This window comes from Pleuronectes platessa, chromosome 10 (genome assembly GCF_947347685.1).
Source record: "Pleuronectes platessa chromosome 10, fPlePla1.1, whole genome shotgun sequence".
Lineage (NCBI taxonomy): Eukaryota > Metazoa > Chordata > Actinopteri > Pleuronectiformes > Pleuronectidae > Pleuronectes > Pleuronectes platessa.
Genome location: NC_070635.1, coordinates 1,016,140 through 1,031,830, shown reverse-complemented (window position 1 = coordinate 1,031,830; position 15,691 = coordinate 1,016,140).

Here is a 15,691-nt window from a genome sequence, read left to right as displayed (position 1 = left end):
GTTTATACGTTCATTCACGTGTGTGCGTGGCTTGCATTCGTATGTTTCCCTGAACTACACGTGTGTGTTTTGATGGATAAACCAGGTTCTTAAATGTTTGGTCCGACCCTCTGATTTTCTCCTCCTCGTCTTCTGTGCAGGCGACGACCAGCAGACCCCTGAAGGAGAGCTGGCAAAAGGAGACTGAAAAACAGAGAAGAAGAAGAAGGAGGAGGAGGAGGGGTTGCTGTTGATTCTGCCCTCCCTCTCTCCTCGCCCTCCTCTGCATCGCCTCCTCCCTCCACCTCCCCCCTTCTTCCTCCTCCGCTCCATCCTCCGCAGACTGCCCTTTTTTCCTGTACAGCAAGACGCAGCCCGCGCCACCATCTTAGAGCAACGCTGGCATGAAATGGAAGTGGGAACACCGGCCAGTGCAGGTAACACGCCAAACACGGCTGCGCCCGCCATCCTGCATCTTTCCACCGGTGCCACCCCCGACGCTCCATCCTCTCCTCCTCCACCTGCCCGAGTCCTCGCCCCTCGTCTCCAGCCTCGGTTTTAATCATCCTCGGTTATGTTTGTTAATTGCACGATTCCCGAGATGCACTGATGGCGGAGGGGGGGGGGGGGGGTGAGCCGATGTGGGCGGGGCGTGTTTTGTGTTTGTGTTCACATTAAATCACTCTGCTCTCAATGCCTCTCTCAGGAGGCTTTCAGTGGGCATCTGGCCTCCGACGCACAATGTTTCCTTTCCCGTTTGGGAATTCTCGTGGCATCCTCACGTGCGTGCCCTGACATGGCGGCGGCTGCCATTTTGGAGATATGATGCAAACTGTGCACGACACAGATCCACTATTTGTGACTCTGTACCTGAGCGCTGTGGGATTTGTGCTCTATATTTAGTCAGGCATCAAACAACAGTGGCAGTGCTTTAGATAATTTTTGCAACTGAGTTACAGCTTCAATATTAATTCAAAAAATCTAAACGTTTCCTCTCAACTCGTTAAATGAGGTCAGAGGAGAAGTCAAGGTGGGAACATCTGTGGAGTGGAAGCTGATGGTTTCCCTGAACCACTCTTCACACTCTCAGAGAGGAAAAGTGCAGCGTGAGACAGACAGACAGACAAGAGGTGGTGGACCAGTGAGCCAGTGGGACCTCGACCAGTGAGCCAGTGGGACCTCGACAGGTCTCGGTACTGGAAAGCCTCTCGCTGCTCAGACAAGTCCAGTATTGTTCTCCCTCAGCGAACTCGCAGCATTACTCCAGCCGAGGAGCTCCCGACTTTCAAAACCCCTTAATCCAAAACTCCAATAAGCATCAACTGGGCTTAATTAAGGAAGGCAGGCACTAAACAATACACGCCATTGTCCTCGCAACAGAAACCTCCCATTGTGTGTGTCTGTGGTGCGGAGGTCAAGGGGACAATGCTAATGCTAACCCTACAGTAGGGTGCTAGCACAGAGACGGCTGAAGGTGAGAGAAAACTGTCCCGTCAGAGAAAGTCTTCAGTTTCTCTTTGGCACTGATTCCTATATTTACCCAGACTAAACCCAAAGAAATGCTAATTCTAATTAGGTCAGGCCGACTGCTCTGTATTAAATATTCTGAAGATGCAGCCTTTAAAAGTGGAGGCTCGGCTTTCCAGAGAAGTTCTGAAGTAACTGTGTCGAACCCGAGGCGCACTAATCACAGCCCCGCCGCCGTAAACAGGTGGTAGATTGAGCAAAGGGGGTCGGGGTCCTTCTCAATTTGCTGTGTAAATTATGCAGAGCCCAAAACAATGCACACAGTAGACAGTGGAGTGGCTGGCGTTGGCTAATGAGATGATGAGAAGCCTGGGAGGGCTGGGAGCGAGCGGAGGTGAGGGGGTGGGCACGGCCGGCAGCTTGTGTCTGGATGTGTGTGTTGGTTTGTGTGTGTGTCTTGTGTGCGAGGGTCTGGAGGAGCTTTGGCAGGGGAGCAGACACTGTCCCGTCTGCACACACCCCACCACCGGCCCAGAGGGAGGGGAGGCAGGCAGCTGGGGGACCCTGCCCCCATTGCACCGGCAAGAGCACCAGCCTTGGGAACCTCTGTGGCAGGGGTGCCCCCCCCCCCCACACCCCCCCAACACTGGCACGTAGGGGCCCCCCAAAAGTCTGGCTTCAACCCCCCATCACCACAATCCCTTCCTCCCTCTTGTCTCCCCAACCAGCACCACTCCTCCCACTCTGATGGGAGGCTGGGGGCCTGGGAAGGACTTCAAGTTCACGGCCAGACCTCCTATTGAGCTGACAGCCGACTGTTTGCTCAATCCGGCTCCCTATTCAGGGCCGGGCTGGAGGGGGGAGGATCGGGGGGGGGGGGGGGGTGCTAGACGGGACACGGTAGCTCTGTTATAGCCATTCATTCAGCGGGGGGGAGACGGGTAAAGGGCGAGAGAGAGAGAGTGAAGAGGGATCGGGGGTTTGAGTCGGCGTGCATAAATAAAAAGTGAGGAATCTAAAGTTTGCTTTGAGCAGTTTGTGCCCCCCCCCCCCCCCCCCCCCCCACCCTTTAGACTCTTAATTACTGGCACCTTCCTCTTTTCTCTCCCACTACTCACTGCCCCCCCTCCTCATCCCCACCGTGCACACACACACACACACACTCACGAACAAAATTGCAATCATTCTCATCATCCTCTCCATCCCCTGGTTTTATTGGGCCACATGCTGGGGCTGTAAATTTACCATTAACAAGCTTATTCACTGTCGTCCTCTCGACAAAACCACGATGCCAATAACTCAAAGCAACACCAAAACCCAAAACTGACTTTAATGCCACCAACCTGTGAACCCCTCCCTCCCTCTCCTCCCCCCCCCCCCCCCCCCCCCCTCGCCGGGTGCACCTGCCTTGTACGCCGGCGCCGCGCTAAACGCCGAGGCCAGCGTGATTCTTTCCAGTAGCTCACTGGTTGTTGGTTTCTGCCGTTAAGCCGGACGGCTGCATCCTCGGTTCACTCTGCACTCGCTGACCCGCTGTAATATTTTAAGTTGCTCGTCTGAGCCGCTTGAAAATGCAGCAAAAAATAGGGTTTGATGAATCTCGTGAAGTCCGACTCAGCCGAGCTTAGGGGGCGTCACATGCTTCATCTTTGTATGAGCAGCTCGTACCAGGCTCCGGCTAAGGCCTTTGAACTCCAGCCTCAATCCCCTCGGCTGCTGGGCGGCCCTCGGACAGATTGAGGACACACGATGGGAGACTGACTCTCAGCGAGGACGAGTCCTCCTCAAATTGGCATTCACAGCCAACTGTCTCAGATAATTGTTTTGACATTCGCATGATTGGCCTCACTGTGTGTTTTGACTCCCTCTGAGGAATGGCAGCCGCATTCTTAATGTCATCTTCCTTTCTTCAGGTGAGAGCTGTCGGTGCTGGACGACCGCGGGGGGGGGGGGGCAGCGGAGTCCTCCTCCAGCCACCGTCTTCAGTCCGGAGTGAACTCGTGTCCGTGCACGACATTCCGGCAGCGACACGTTGAAGTGTGTGATTCGTGATTTGACCCGAGAGTCGAGCTGGACTGATGCTCGTGAACGTCAAGATGGCGCCGGACTGAGAGCGAGGGAGCGAGGGAGCGAGGGAGCGAGGGAGCGAGGGAGCGAGGGAGCGAGGTGCAGACAGATCGATGGACGTCCTGGTCCACAGCTGAGACTCTTCTTCTTTGGAGGGGGTGGCTCTGAATTTTTGTTATTTTCATTCATCCACTTACTTACACGTGAAACTATGTAAAGCATCTTCACTCACTGCAGGTCACAGTGTGTTAGATTTAGTTGCTAGGACCCAGAGACACGTGAATGTGAGACCCACGGCAGCAGTGAATAATACTGCACTGCGATTGGACAGCTCCGTGTGTCGGCCGACACAATGGTGAAGGCGTGAGCTGTCGTCTTTATACTCTATGCAACCGTTTTATCCTTTTTGTTCTCATTTCATCCTGAGTTCCTCTTTCATCCTCCCTGTGTAGTTGTCGTTGTTTTCTGGGCGGTAGTGTGTAGACGTGTCTCCAGGCGTCAGCAGGAGAGATGGATTCTGAGGAGTTAATAACTGAGGAGGCAGTGAGAGCCGGAGCGTCAGAGTGTGACAGATGACAGAACGGAGCTCACTTTCATCACTGCATGTATTGAATCTCATATTTGCAGCTTTAACAGACTCGGCAGCTTTAAGCCACAGTCTGAGTGAACGTGGACTCACACATTTAATATTCCTGATGGCAGGAGTGTGTTTGATCAGCAGGGAGCAGCTGAGCAGAACTCGGTGTGTACAGAACCCACCGCACTATTAAAACCTCCCAGCATGCTTTGAGCTCGGTTCCTACCTGCGTCTCTGTAATGATCTGTGGGCGAGACACGACAAATACATGGGCTACACACACTGCCTTAATTTCCTGTCCCTAACATTAACACACACACACACACACACACACACACACCCCAATGCAATAAAGCAAGTGCTATCGCAGCCTAATTCATTCTATATTAATTTTCAGGAAGTGGCAAATTTTTTATTACGATTGATAATCTATGCAAATCTTTTAAATATTACTTTAAACAATCTATGTCTATGCAGTGCTCTGGATTCAAGGGAGACTATCTTAGTCTAATTTAGAAAATGTATTCTTCTGATAATCATGCACATCCCAGTGCTCGAGACAATTACTTATCTGCCTGGATAAGCTTGAAATTATGTTTTTAATCTGTAGAAAAAAATAAAAGAGTCACTTGTCTGGTATCGGTCGAGTGGCGTGAACATCATGAATTGTCGTCTTCAATAATTAAATCGGTTGCACTGAATCTGTTTCTTCTGTAGCTGCAGATCAGACGCACTGTTTGTGTTCAGCCGTGCTCTGTGAGCCGCTCTGTGTTTCCAATGAGCAGCCGTGTGTGTGTCACGCTGTGGAAGAGTATTCACCACGTGTGCCTTTCTATGGAAAACTGTGTTGGACTAGTAATAAAGGTTTACATTGAAAACAGAGGAAAACTGGACCTTGTGTGTTTTTTGTTTTGTGTGTTTTTTTGTTTTCGTGATGATTCTGCACCGTGTGATAAGAAAGGTTGTGTGTTCAGCTGCTGGAGTGTCCTTGAGCACAGCAATCAAATGCAACCCAGTTCCAACATGTTACAGCCAAATGAAGAAGATTATCATAATGAGCCTGACATCAAGTTATTATCAAAACACCATCAGGGAGGTGGGTTTATTTTCTGTGGTGTCGAGCGCCGTCCAGACCCCCCCCCCCCCCCCGCAGAAAGCAGTGGAAACCCAGAACTGCTTGTTGTTGTAGAGATGAGTAATAATCCACATACACAGCTCATTAATCAGAATCAGAATCAGAATTATTTTTATTGCCATGTATATTCGCACATACAGGAAATTGCCTTGGTGTGGTTGGTGCACTGTACAAACCGAAACATATAAAAAACGACAATATAAAAACAACAACAATATCGAACAACAATATATACCACTGTTATTCTGAATTTGGGTAAAATAAAGAGCGGGATGGTTTTCTCCTCGTGGTGCAGGCCACCGTGCCCCCCCCCCCCCCCCCGCTCAACATGTCCCCACCGTGATCTGCTTTCTGACGCCACATATGGCAAATGCACCAACACCGACATATGGGCCCCTCTCAATTCATTAGCTTTGTCATGTAAAAGAGGGAAATCCCCCCCCCCCCCCCCCCCCCCCCCCGTAAAACAAATGAAACGTGACCCTGTACAGTACGGGTTGATCACACGGCTCCTTTCATTCCTTTGATGATGAAGTCGTGTGTGATTCAGTGACGGGGGTTTTGAACGCAGCCCCCGGGTGTCGGCCTCCTCCTTCACAAGCCGCTCTCCTCCTGTTTACAGCTGTAATGCACATAAACAGCAGCTCCATGCAAATATTACAGTGCCCTTATTAACCAGAGCAATCACATTATGTCCCCGGCGCTAACGTCCAGAGAGCGAGCGCCGGGCCCTGGCGGCAGCTCCCCTCGGCCTCAGTGTGTGTTGGCGGCGTTATGGAACTCATAATCTGATTCAGTTGTTGTCGTGCTGCCAAGAGGCGAGTTGCATTAGCCAAGCGCTACAGGCCTTAATGAACTGAGAGCCAGTGTTAAGCACACGAGAACAAGCTGGAGTGACGGAGAACAACCCGGCTGTCGGTTGCAGCCATGTTGGATCACGGTGTAAGTTATGGCTGAGGTTTGTCAGGTCTCCATTGTGCGACCTCACAGAAACAAACCAGACAACGTGTTGTGTAGCAGGAGCGGCTCTTACACCGAGCGTTGCTTCCTCCTGACACCCAACACAAAATGGCCGCTGGCTTCATCAGATCCTGAGACTGAAGGAATCAGATCCCAAGATGGCGTCGAAATGGAATCAACGCCGGTCGGATCATTTAAAAAAAAGTGGAACAGCCACAGTTGCAGCGACGGTGGTTTGAGTGACAACTACACAAGGGCCGATGGGGGGTGGAGGGGGCGGGGGGGGGTCCAAAGTGGGAAATGGCGGGTGTTGGTCCACGTCCAAGGTCTTGGAACACGGGTGCTGCTCCTTTCACGAGTTCCTCGGACCCGTCATTGGTATTCAGGAATGCCCCCCCGCCCCCCCCCGCCCTGCCCCCCAGGAGGCCTTTCTGTACGGTGCTGGAGGGGAACGTGTTTGCAACGGGTCGCCAGGACAGAGGATGTGTGTGTGTGTGTGTGTGTGTGTGTGTGTGTGTGTTTGTGTTTGGATCCGACCTCGACCGGTGCCAAGAGAGAGTGGGCACCTGTCCAGACCAGTCCACCTCTCAGCGGCCTCCCAGTGCCGAGGCCCATCAGCACAGACACAAGATGGCCACAGACGCTGTGACGGTTACGTTCTGCTGTGAAACGTTTGGGTTTGAATAAAGAGATGGTTATCAAAGACGTGTGTGTGTGTCTGTGTGTGTGTGTGTGTGTGTGTGTGTGTGTGTGTGTGATCCTCGGATCAAGAAACATCTTCAGAATCATGATCACGTGATGGAGAAGCTGAAACACTGGACTCAGTGTGATGCATTCAGGTGCATCACACTGGACTCAGTGTGATGCATTCAGGTGCTAACGGACAGTTTGGTTTTTTTAAAAGCTGCGATTGAGTCTGACCTTCTGTCGTGTAGTCGTCTGTGATCGGCTCTTTCCCTATCGAGGTATTAATACGTGATATAATATTGTGTATAATAATTTACTGAGGTACAGGTACTCAGCTCTTCCTTCACCTGACTGTGAGCATGTGGTTATTTTCTAATTCACATTAATTGGAATAAAAACCCTTTCACCCATTTTCAACCACATTTAGCACATTTAGTTATTTGCTGAACTTAAATCAAGTTAATGCAGCTCTGATATTGAAATTTACAAAAAATTAGAGTGTAGTTTAAAACAACGGTGAAAAGGCAGGTGTGTGTGTGTGTGTATTGAAAGTGTTTAGATTATAACTCTTTACCAGGGGAAACCTTTTAGTTCCAGATTCTGATGGATTTGGTAACAGAGCTCGAGGCCCGGTGGGTGGAACACGACCCAGGTGAGAGAGACGAGGTTTCACTTAACGGAGACAACATTTCAAGCTGCAGGTTTGTCACCGGTACAAGCAGCGTCAACACTGAGCCTCAGATCCACTCACACACTGGAGCTCCGGCCTGATGAGTCCGACCCACTGAGGAGCTTCTCTTGATGGCGAGCGAGCCCTGTAGTGGAATGTCAAGTAGTCTGGCCGGGCCGGGCGACTGGAGCGGGAAGTGATTTGACTAATGTTTCCCTTTTCATGGCGCCCCCCCCTCCACCGCGACCCCCCCTCCCCCCCTCCGCCCCCCCAACCGCCAAAAACCTCCCCAGAAAACTTTACGGTGATGTCATTCATATGCAAAGCAGGCGTGCTTTCAGCGGGCTGAATGTGTGTGCATGCATGTGTGAGCGGGTGTGCACGTGTGCGCGTGTGCATGTGTTGCTTGAGTGGATGATTCCATTACTTGAAGGACCATTACACTTGCCTGTCAACAGCCAAAAGAACTGAGAAAAATTAGCAGATTAAATCACTCGGATCCTTTCGTCCTCCTCCTCCTCTTCCTCCTCCTCTTCCTCATCCTCCTCCTCCTCCTCCTCCTCCTCCTCCTCATCATCAGCAGGATGTTTGCACCATGGAGCCGTAAAATAAATAAATCAGAAATGTATTGCATCTTCTTTTAAAGTCACATCTGTATTTGATCCTAATTTGGGCGACAAATCTCTCAGAAAATGACAGAACCTGAAAACAGGGATAATTCTGTGAGACACAATCAGGACAGAGCGTCTGAGAGGAGCTGCGAGGCACAGGCCCATAAACAGAGGCAGCCAGGGAGACTGGATCTAAATGTGGTTTTACAGCCTTGTAAAATTAAATCACAGTGAAACATTAGGAGGTCCAGTACACGTTTATTGATGCAGTTGGGCAAAAGTTCAAATGCCGGGGAGGGTTCAGCAGATTCATGAGGGTTTGTGTTTGGTTCCATGAATTGAACTCTGCGACAGATTTATCCCCAACGTCACGGATATAAATCCTGATCACACTCCAGAGGTTGCACCGAGTTCCACTGATCCCGGTCCGACAGTATCCAGCCGAGCGTCTCACCTCAAAAACAAAAGAATAAATCCCAGGTCCCAGAATGTGGGAATGAAACCCCCGCGGGTCAGATTAGCATTCTGGGAAAACAAAATTCCCCACTGGGGCGTTTGCCACAGACCAGATGGGTGTACCCCGAAGATCTACCACACAGGGGGACGTGGCTGCAGGAGAAGAAGATGAAGAAGAAGAGGCTTGGCCCCCAGGGGAAGATGGAGGAGGAGGTTGTGAGGGAGGGGGCGTGAAGAGTTAATGCCGACAGCTCAACAAAAGGCCGCCACCAACACCAAGGGCAGAGAGGAGCCGGGGAAAAGAGCCGAGGTCAAGGGGACCTCAGGGGGTTCAAGTTCAAGGCGACTATCAGTGTCTGCATTTTAATGGACGCTCCACTCCCTCCTTCTACTTCCATTTGCAACCACAACAACTGCACCCCCCCCCCCCCCACACACACACACCCCCCACACACTTGTCCGTTTACTCCCCAACTTTAAATCTAGAGCTGCACTCAAACTGGCCTTTGTCTCAAACAGAGGCGAAAGGTAAAAGCAGCGAGGAGGGCGAGGGCGAGGGCTGACCGGGCGGCTCTCAGGCCATGGGTGGCACCGTTGGGGGGGGGGGGGGGGGGGGGGGTCTGAACAAGGTGCGACGTCATATGTTCTTAACATGAGTGAAGAGGAAGAACCAATAACTGACCTCAGGGAGAGAGAGTCACATGTGAGAGTCGAGCAGAACACGTCAGCTTCTAAACGCCGTCTCTGACTGATCAGGTCTTCACTGATTGGTTAAGGCTCCGGTCACATGACCTCCTTCCAGCAGTAACCAGATTTAAAGTTAATTTTCATTTCTGCTCCTTCCTCATGTCACAGGCGACATTAAGAGTTCTGCTTCCGCACTCAGATATGATGTGTTTGTCATCAGCCAGGAAGTGATGTCATCAATCCGCCTCATGACACATTTTTGTTCTTTGATTTTTGTTCCCATGTTTGAAATACAATGAAGCTCAGAGGCTGAACAGGAGTTTTATCATTTTTAAATTCAACATGGTGGATGGAACTGAACTCACTTCTGACTCCTGTTGAAGTTTCACATTTAAATAATCACGGTTCAGCTGAAAAGAAAAAAATTTGATTCTAAAAGTTCCGGGCATGTTTAGAGAATTTCTGTTTTATAGCTTATAAATGAATATATTTAAATATCAGAGTTATAGTTACACATTTACGGTGTTTTACAAACAAGTGGAGCGAAGGTTCGAATCCGTGTAATGAACTGAAACACCACCAGGGGTCCCCGGTGATTTAGAGCCCATTGAAGAAAGAGCTTGTTTGTTTTCTTTCTGGTGACCAGACGGAGGTCAGAGGTCGGCCAGGCCACCACCATCAGCCCATAAAGCACCACATCCCGCTGACCCCCTCGTCACCTCTCCGTCTTCCACACAATGGAAGGTTAACCGCTCGGAAATGTGTGTGTGTCCCCCCCCCCCCATGCATCTTTTTGTTGCCCTCAAACGGACGAGACAAACCACGACATGTCCACGGGCTGACCTCTGACCCCTCAGCCTGCTCGCCACACACTCCAGGATCTGCTGCTTGTCTCGGTGAAGAGAGCAGCGTCTGAACTTCAGCCTCCTCCAACCGGCAGTGGCAGCTCCTCATTGTTATTGTCCATGAAGAGACCAAAACCAACAATGACCTGAAGTACATGTGTTTATATAAATCATATTCAGATCCTGATGATCACGACTGCAGCAGAGACAATCAGGTTCTTTCAGTGAAGGCACAGTGACTCGTCATTAACCTGGAGGAGAGCACCAGGGTTGTTGTTCTGAGACCTGTGTCCTTATTGTGTTGTTGTTTCTCCCCCCCCCCCCCCCCCCTCGGCCTCTGACAGGTCAGAATCCAGATCCAGGACCTGACATAGAAACTGATCAGGTCTCGATCCAGCCTCACGTACAGTCGTGATGTGAGGACACTTCATGTGAAGTCATGGGGGGGGGGGGATGTTTTTTTTTAAATTTAAACAGCGACGTGTAACCGGAGAGAAGCGGCGGCTAATGGACACGGCCTTTTGTTATTTACTCTTTCTGGATGTTAATGTCGCTGCCCCCCCCCCCCCCGCCTCCTCTGTCTCATTATGGGTCAACACAAAAATATGCACAAATGCACACATTACTGCATCACCTTCACACACAAACAGACACACACACAACACACACGCACACACACACACAAAGGGTGGCAGTTGCTCATCAGACTGGTGCCATGCTCCACCTCTCCACAAAGCTTTCATGCTAGCTCCTGGTCGCCTTGGCAACTGGCTGCGTGTGTGAGTGTGTGTGTGCGTTTGTGTGTGTGTGTGTATGTGTGTGTGTGTTTGTGTGTGTGTGTGTGTATGTGCGTGTGTGTACTGTGTCAAGTACAACGTGAAGAAAGAGAGGGGGAGAAGCAGTTAATGTAGATACACATGCAAAAAAACATGTGCAGGAAACACACACACACACAGAGACACACAGACACACACACACACAGAGACACACAAACACACACAGAGACACACACACACAGACTAATTTATGCAGATGTGAGAAGTGCAGGATTAGCATTACGCCTGGCGTTACTACACATCCACTCAGTGGCCTGACGGAGAAACCGACCACGAGTCCACACACACACACACACACACACACACACACACACACACACACACACACACACACACACACACACACACACACACACACACACACACACAGCTGAGACACGCTGCATCTCTCAAACACTGCAAAAATAAAAGTCTTGTTTTGGAAAACGCAAGAAATAAGAGTAACAATAAAAGTAAAGACAATTATTGAAGTACAGGATTTGCTCAAAGTGATTATTTAGGATTCTTCACCAACACTAACCTCTGAACCCACAGTGAGTTCATGGACCTCGCGTGTGTTCAGGAGGAAGAGAAAAGGTGGAGAGAGAGAATTAAATAAAAGAAGAGAAAGAAGTTTGACACAGACGAAGCTAAAAGAAGCAAAAAGGAGCGAGTGACCTGCAGGTTCATCAAAAACATAATCATAAAGTGTTTTAGATTAGTTTTATTATCCTTTATTTTCATTTATGTATTTTATTAACCAATTCCTTAAGAGTTTGAGGGTTTGACTCGTAAAAAGTTTCCGACGCGACACGTTCGATGGAACATATCCTCCTCGATATCATCAGATAAACAACAGCATTTAGATAATTATTGATTCATGTTGCTATTTATTTATTTAACCATCTCTATCAAGGCAACAACATTCACAGAATCACTTCCTCTGTGGCTAAATGTCTTCAGTGTAAAAGCACAATGTTCGTTTTGTTGCTGCAGTTATTATATCGAGTTGATTTACAGAGCTTTTATTTTGAAAAGTTGTATAGATTGTCATTTTCTGAAATGTTATGTATGAAAAATATCATCAGTTCCGTGAATCATAGAAAACACACGATGATGTCAGCAGTCGGTCTGAGCAGCTAACTGCAGTTCATTGATTTCACCTGCCGGCCCTGGTGTGAATCAGTCAAGAGAGGAAGAGGAGGAACGAGGAAGAGGAGGAAGAGGAGGAACGAGGAAGAGGAGGAAGAGGAGGAACGAGGAAGAGGAGCTGCAGCCTGGACCAGCAGGACGGAGTCACTGACCTACACAGGATCTTTATTTCCTGTAACGCTGTCGTCGACTTATCTTTGAATAACAGCTAATGTGCAGTTCAAGTGTTTTTCAAGTGGCCTGAGGCCGCGGGGGCCCAGTGGGGCCCAGTGGGGCCTGATGGGGCCCAGTGGGGCCTCCGGAGTGAGGCCCTGCTCCTGGGAACGATGGTGTAAATTTGTTTGATCCCAGAAGGTTCGTCGTCCTGAACCTTAATCCACGTGCACGGCTCCTCCCCCTTTCATTCAGGAGCTGTGATTGGATTACACCACAGCTCAGCCCGCGTGTGTGTGTGTGTGTGTGTGTGTGTGTGTGTGTGTGTGTGTGTGTGTGTGTGTGTGTACTGTATTCAGGCTCAAGCTGTAATATTTAATACTCCATCTTCAGCAGGTGATATGAATTAATTTCGGTAAATTCATAATTCTTAAAAATAAATGTGAGTTTTCTTATTGATGAAATGAGAAAATGAATTCCAGCAGTGAAGCAGGATTCAGTATGAAGTTCTCTTATGTCTCTAATTCTCCACAGGAGCTGATGAGCGGTGAACTTTTGAGGCATTAAATAATTTCTCACAGGATTGTTTGGTCCTTGTGTTTATTTATTTGATCTTTATTTTTTTATTTTGATCTTTTTTCTAAACCGGTCGGTGAGTCTGAGTGATAATCGGACATTAGTCAGAAACTAAAGAAAACATTTTGATGGATAATGCTGCAATTATTTAAATAATTAAACCCATTTTGTGATGATGGGTCACAAAACTAAATCAAATTTACATCAGGACATTCAAGTGAAAGATATTTTAAAGTTGCATTTAATTGATAATACTCGTAATAATTAAAAAAACATCAACTTTCATATGAAACGCATCTCGATGTTTAAAACAGCAACGAAAAAATACTAAAGTTCCTGTAACTCAAAAAAATGTTGAAAACACATTTATTTCTTAAACACTAATTTAAAGAAAGTGTAAGCTATTAAAATAATTGCATACTTTGCTGTGGACACGAACAAACAAGGTGTTATGTTTCTATATTTTCTGAAAATCTGAACGTGACATTTTAAACCACGGTGCAGAAGAGACAGGGGACTGATCATAACAGGGTTTTATATTTATATTCTTTATGGTCAGAGTGAAACCAAACACCTGCTTTTATCGGTTAAACCATCAGTGAGGATTTTAGATTCAAATCCCCTCAGGAGGAAAAACTGAAATGTGAAAAATTGCTCCTTTAAAATCCGCTTTTTTAAAAAGTGGCACTAAAACTGGAGGAGGCAAGAGGAGGAAGTCATCACTTGACCTCTGAATGTGGGACTGACGCTGTCCCCTGGGAATAGAGGACGAAAGAGGACTAACATCTCGACAGCTTCCTGCAGCCGGCTCCAGTCTTCTCCTGGACACAATGGACAATCAGCGGTGAGTGTTGGTGATTAGAGACACTCAGAGCAAACCTGGCTCCGGTGAAGCTGCCGAGCCTCCAGCAGCTTCACTGGAGCCTCCGTCCACCACGAGCTGCCTCCACCGGGAAAACACAGCTTCTCCTCTGGACCTTCTGTCCACATTAAAGCAGCAGCTTCACTCCAGAACATCTGATCTGAGTGTCAACGCTGAGGAGAGCGTTCTGTCCTTAAACCAATTCATTAAATAACATAAATAAACTTATTTCCGTGGCTTTTTATGTCAGAGGAGTGACATCAGATAAGTGTTGTTCTATCTGTGGTGTTTCAGCTTCAGACACGATGTTGAACCTCTTCTTTTGAATCCAGACTCTTTCACTTCTTCAAGCTCCTGAAGCCGGTGACCCTCTGACACGAGTCTTCAGAGGCTGGAGTCTCCAGCTCCGGATCCATTACTGCGTTTACACCGAGAAATAATTAAATTAACTGAAACACAAACTAAAACCTGCAAAGACGACGCAGGTCATCAAACCAGGGACTGATGTGTAGTTCACACACAATCTGTCTGCACCGACTTTTCACAGCAAAATAAGAATCAGACACAATTTTCATATCAAATATCAGTTTTGCTGCTGACGCCCTCGGTCTCTGTCTGGATGGTAATTAGTTCTGAGAGAAACCACTGATCTGCAATGCTGCAAAAACCTGTAAACAACACTGTTGTCATCAGAACCGCTTTAGTGTTGAAAGCAGACGCGACAATTACCATCTGGTAACTGCAGGATCGCACAAAGAGGTTCCCAGGCTTTGATGGAGAAACACAGGACACCATTGATGCTGCGATGCGCCTGATATGCTGCATATGTTTCTCATCCCGCCGCAGCTCTATGGGATTAAACCTCCATAGCCCTACACACACACACACACACACACACACAGAGATATACACAATCTACGGCTACACAAGCTCAGGGTCCCCCTAATCATGTTCCTTCCACGGGTCCCCCTCTCTTCATTAAAACTCAGACAAGAAGAGGGGGTGCAGACGGGAGCAGGGCGGGAAGAAAGGCTGAGAGTCCTCCAGCCTGTCTGCTGAGGAGTGTGGGAGCGTGTGTGACGGTGTGTGTGAGTGTGTGTGGGTTTTTTAGGGGTGGGGGGGTGTATGGGAATTGACTTTGCCATTAAACGACTTGATTGAGAGACACCCACCCCCCCCCACCCCTCCCTCCTCCTCCCGGCTCAGCGAGCGGTGGTGGAGCAGCGAGGGACCCCGTCACTAGCACCGCAGCAATTTGCTGTCTGGGAGGCACAAAGGAGGGGTCAGAGGTCAAATAAGTGCAGTGAGAAGGAGGTGCTTTCTCATGTTAATGCCGTCACAGGCAGCGCCGCCTCATTCCAGGGCCGCTGCCGGAGCACGCAGGGCCCCGGATGGTGGCATTTCATGAACATGATGCTGTGAGTAAGATGGAGGGACGTCTTTAGAAGTAACACACAGCGTCACGCAGGATTAACAAAGTGGTGAACAACTGTCAATCACTGCAGCAACATGTGGAGCATCGAGAGACTCGATGTGATTCTAACAGAACCTCAACGTGAAGCTAAGTGAAGGAACTCCCCTGGATCGGCTCCGTGGATCCAAACCAGCTCATCTCATATTCCAGGAAGAACTCATTTTATTATGAAGTTTGACTCAAATAAATGAAACTAGGAAAACATAATTTAAAAATCCTTGAAACTGAGCATCTTACTTGTGGCCCTTTCCAGGGTTAAATATAATAAGTTGTCAAATTGTCGACATAATATTCAGCTTATACTACACAACCAGAACTCCTCTTCTTCACCGTGATGAAGAGGAGGGGATTTCCAGGAACAGAATATCTCTGTTTTATCTGGTGAGAGTTATATTCTGATTACTGGAACTTTTTTCATGCTCACAAATCCTTTTATTAGTTTTGTCAGAATAGATTCAGTCTTTGAACGATATGAACGTGATGTGAGTCTCAGTTTGATTTGCTCAGAAACTGTCGAT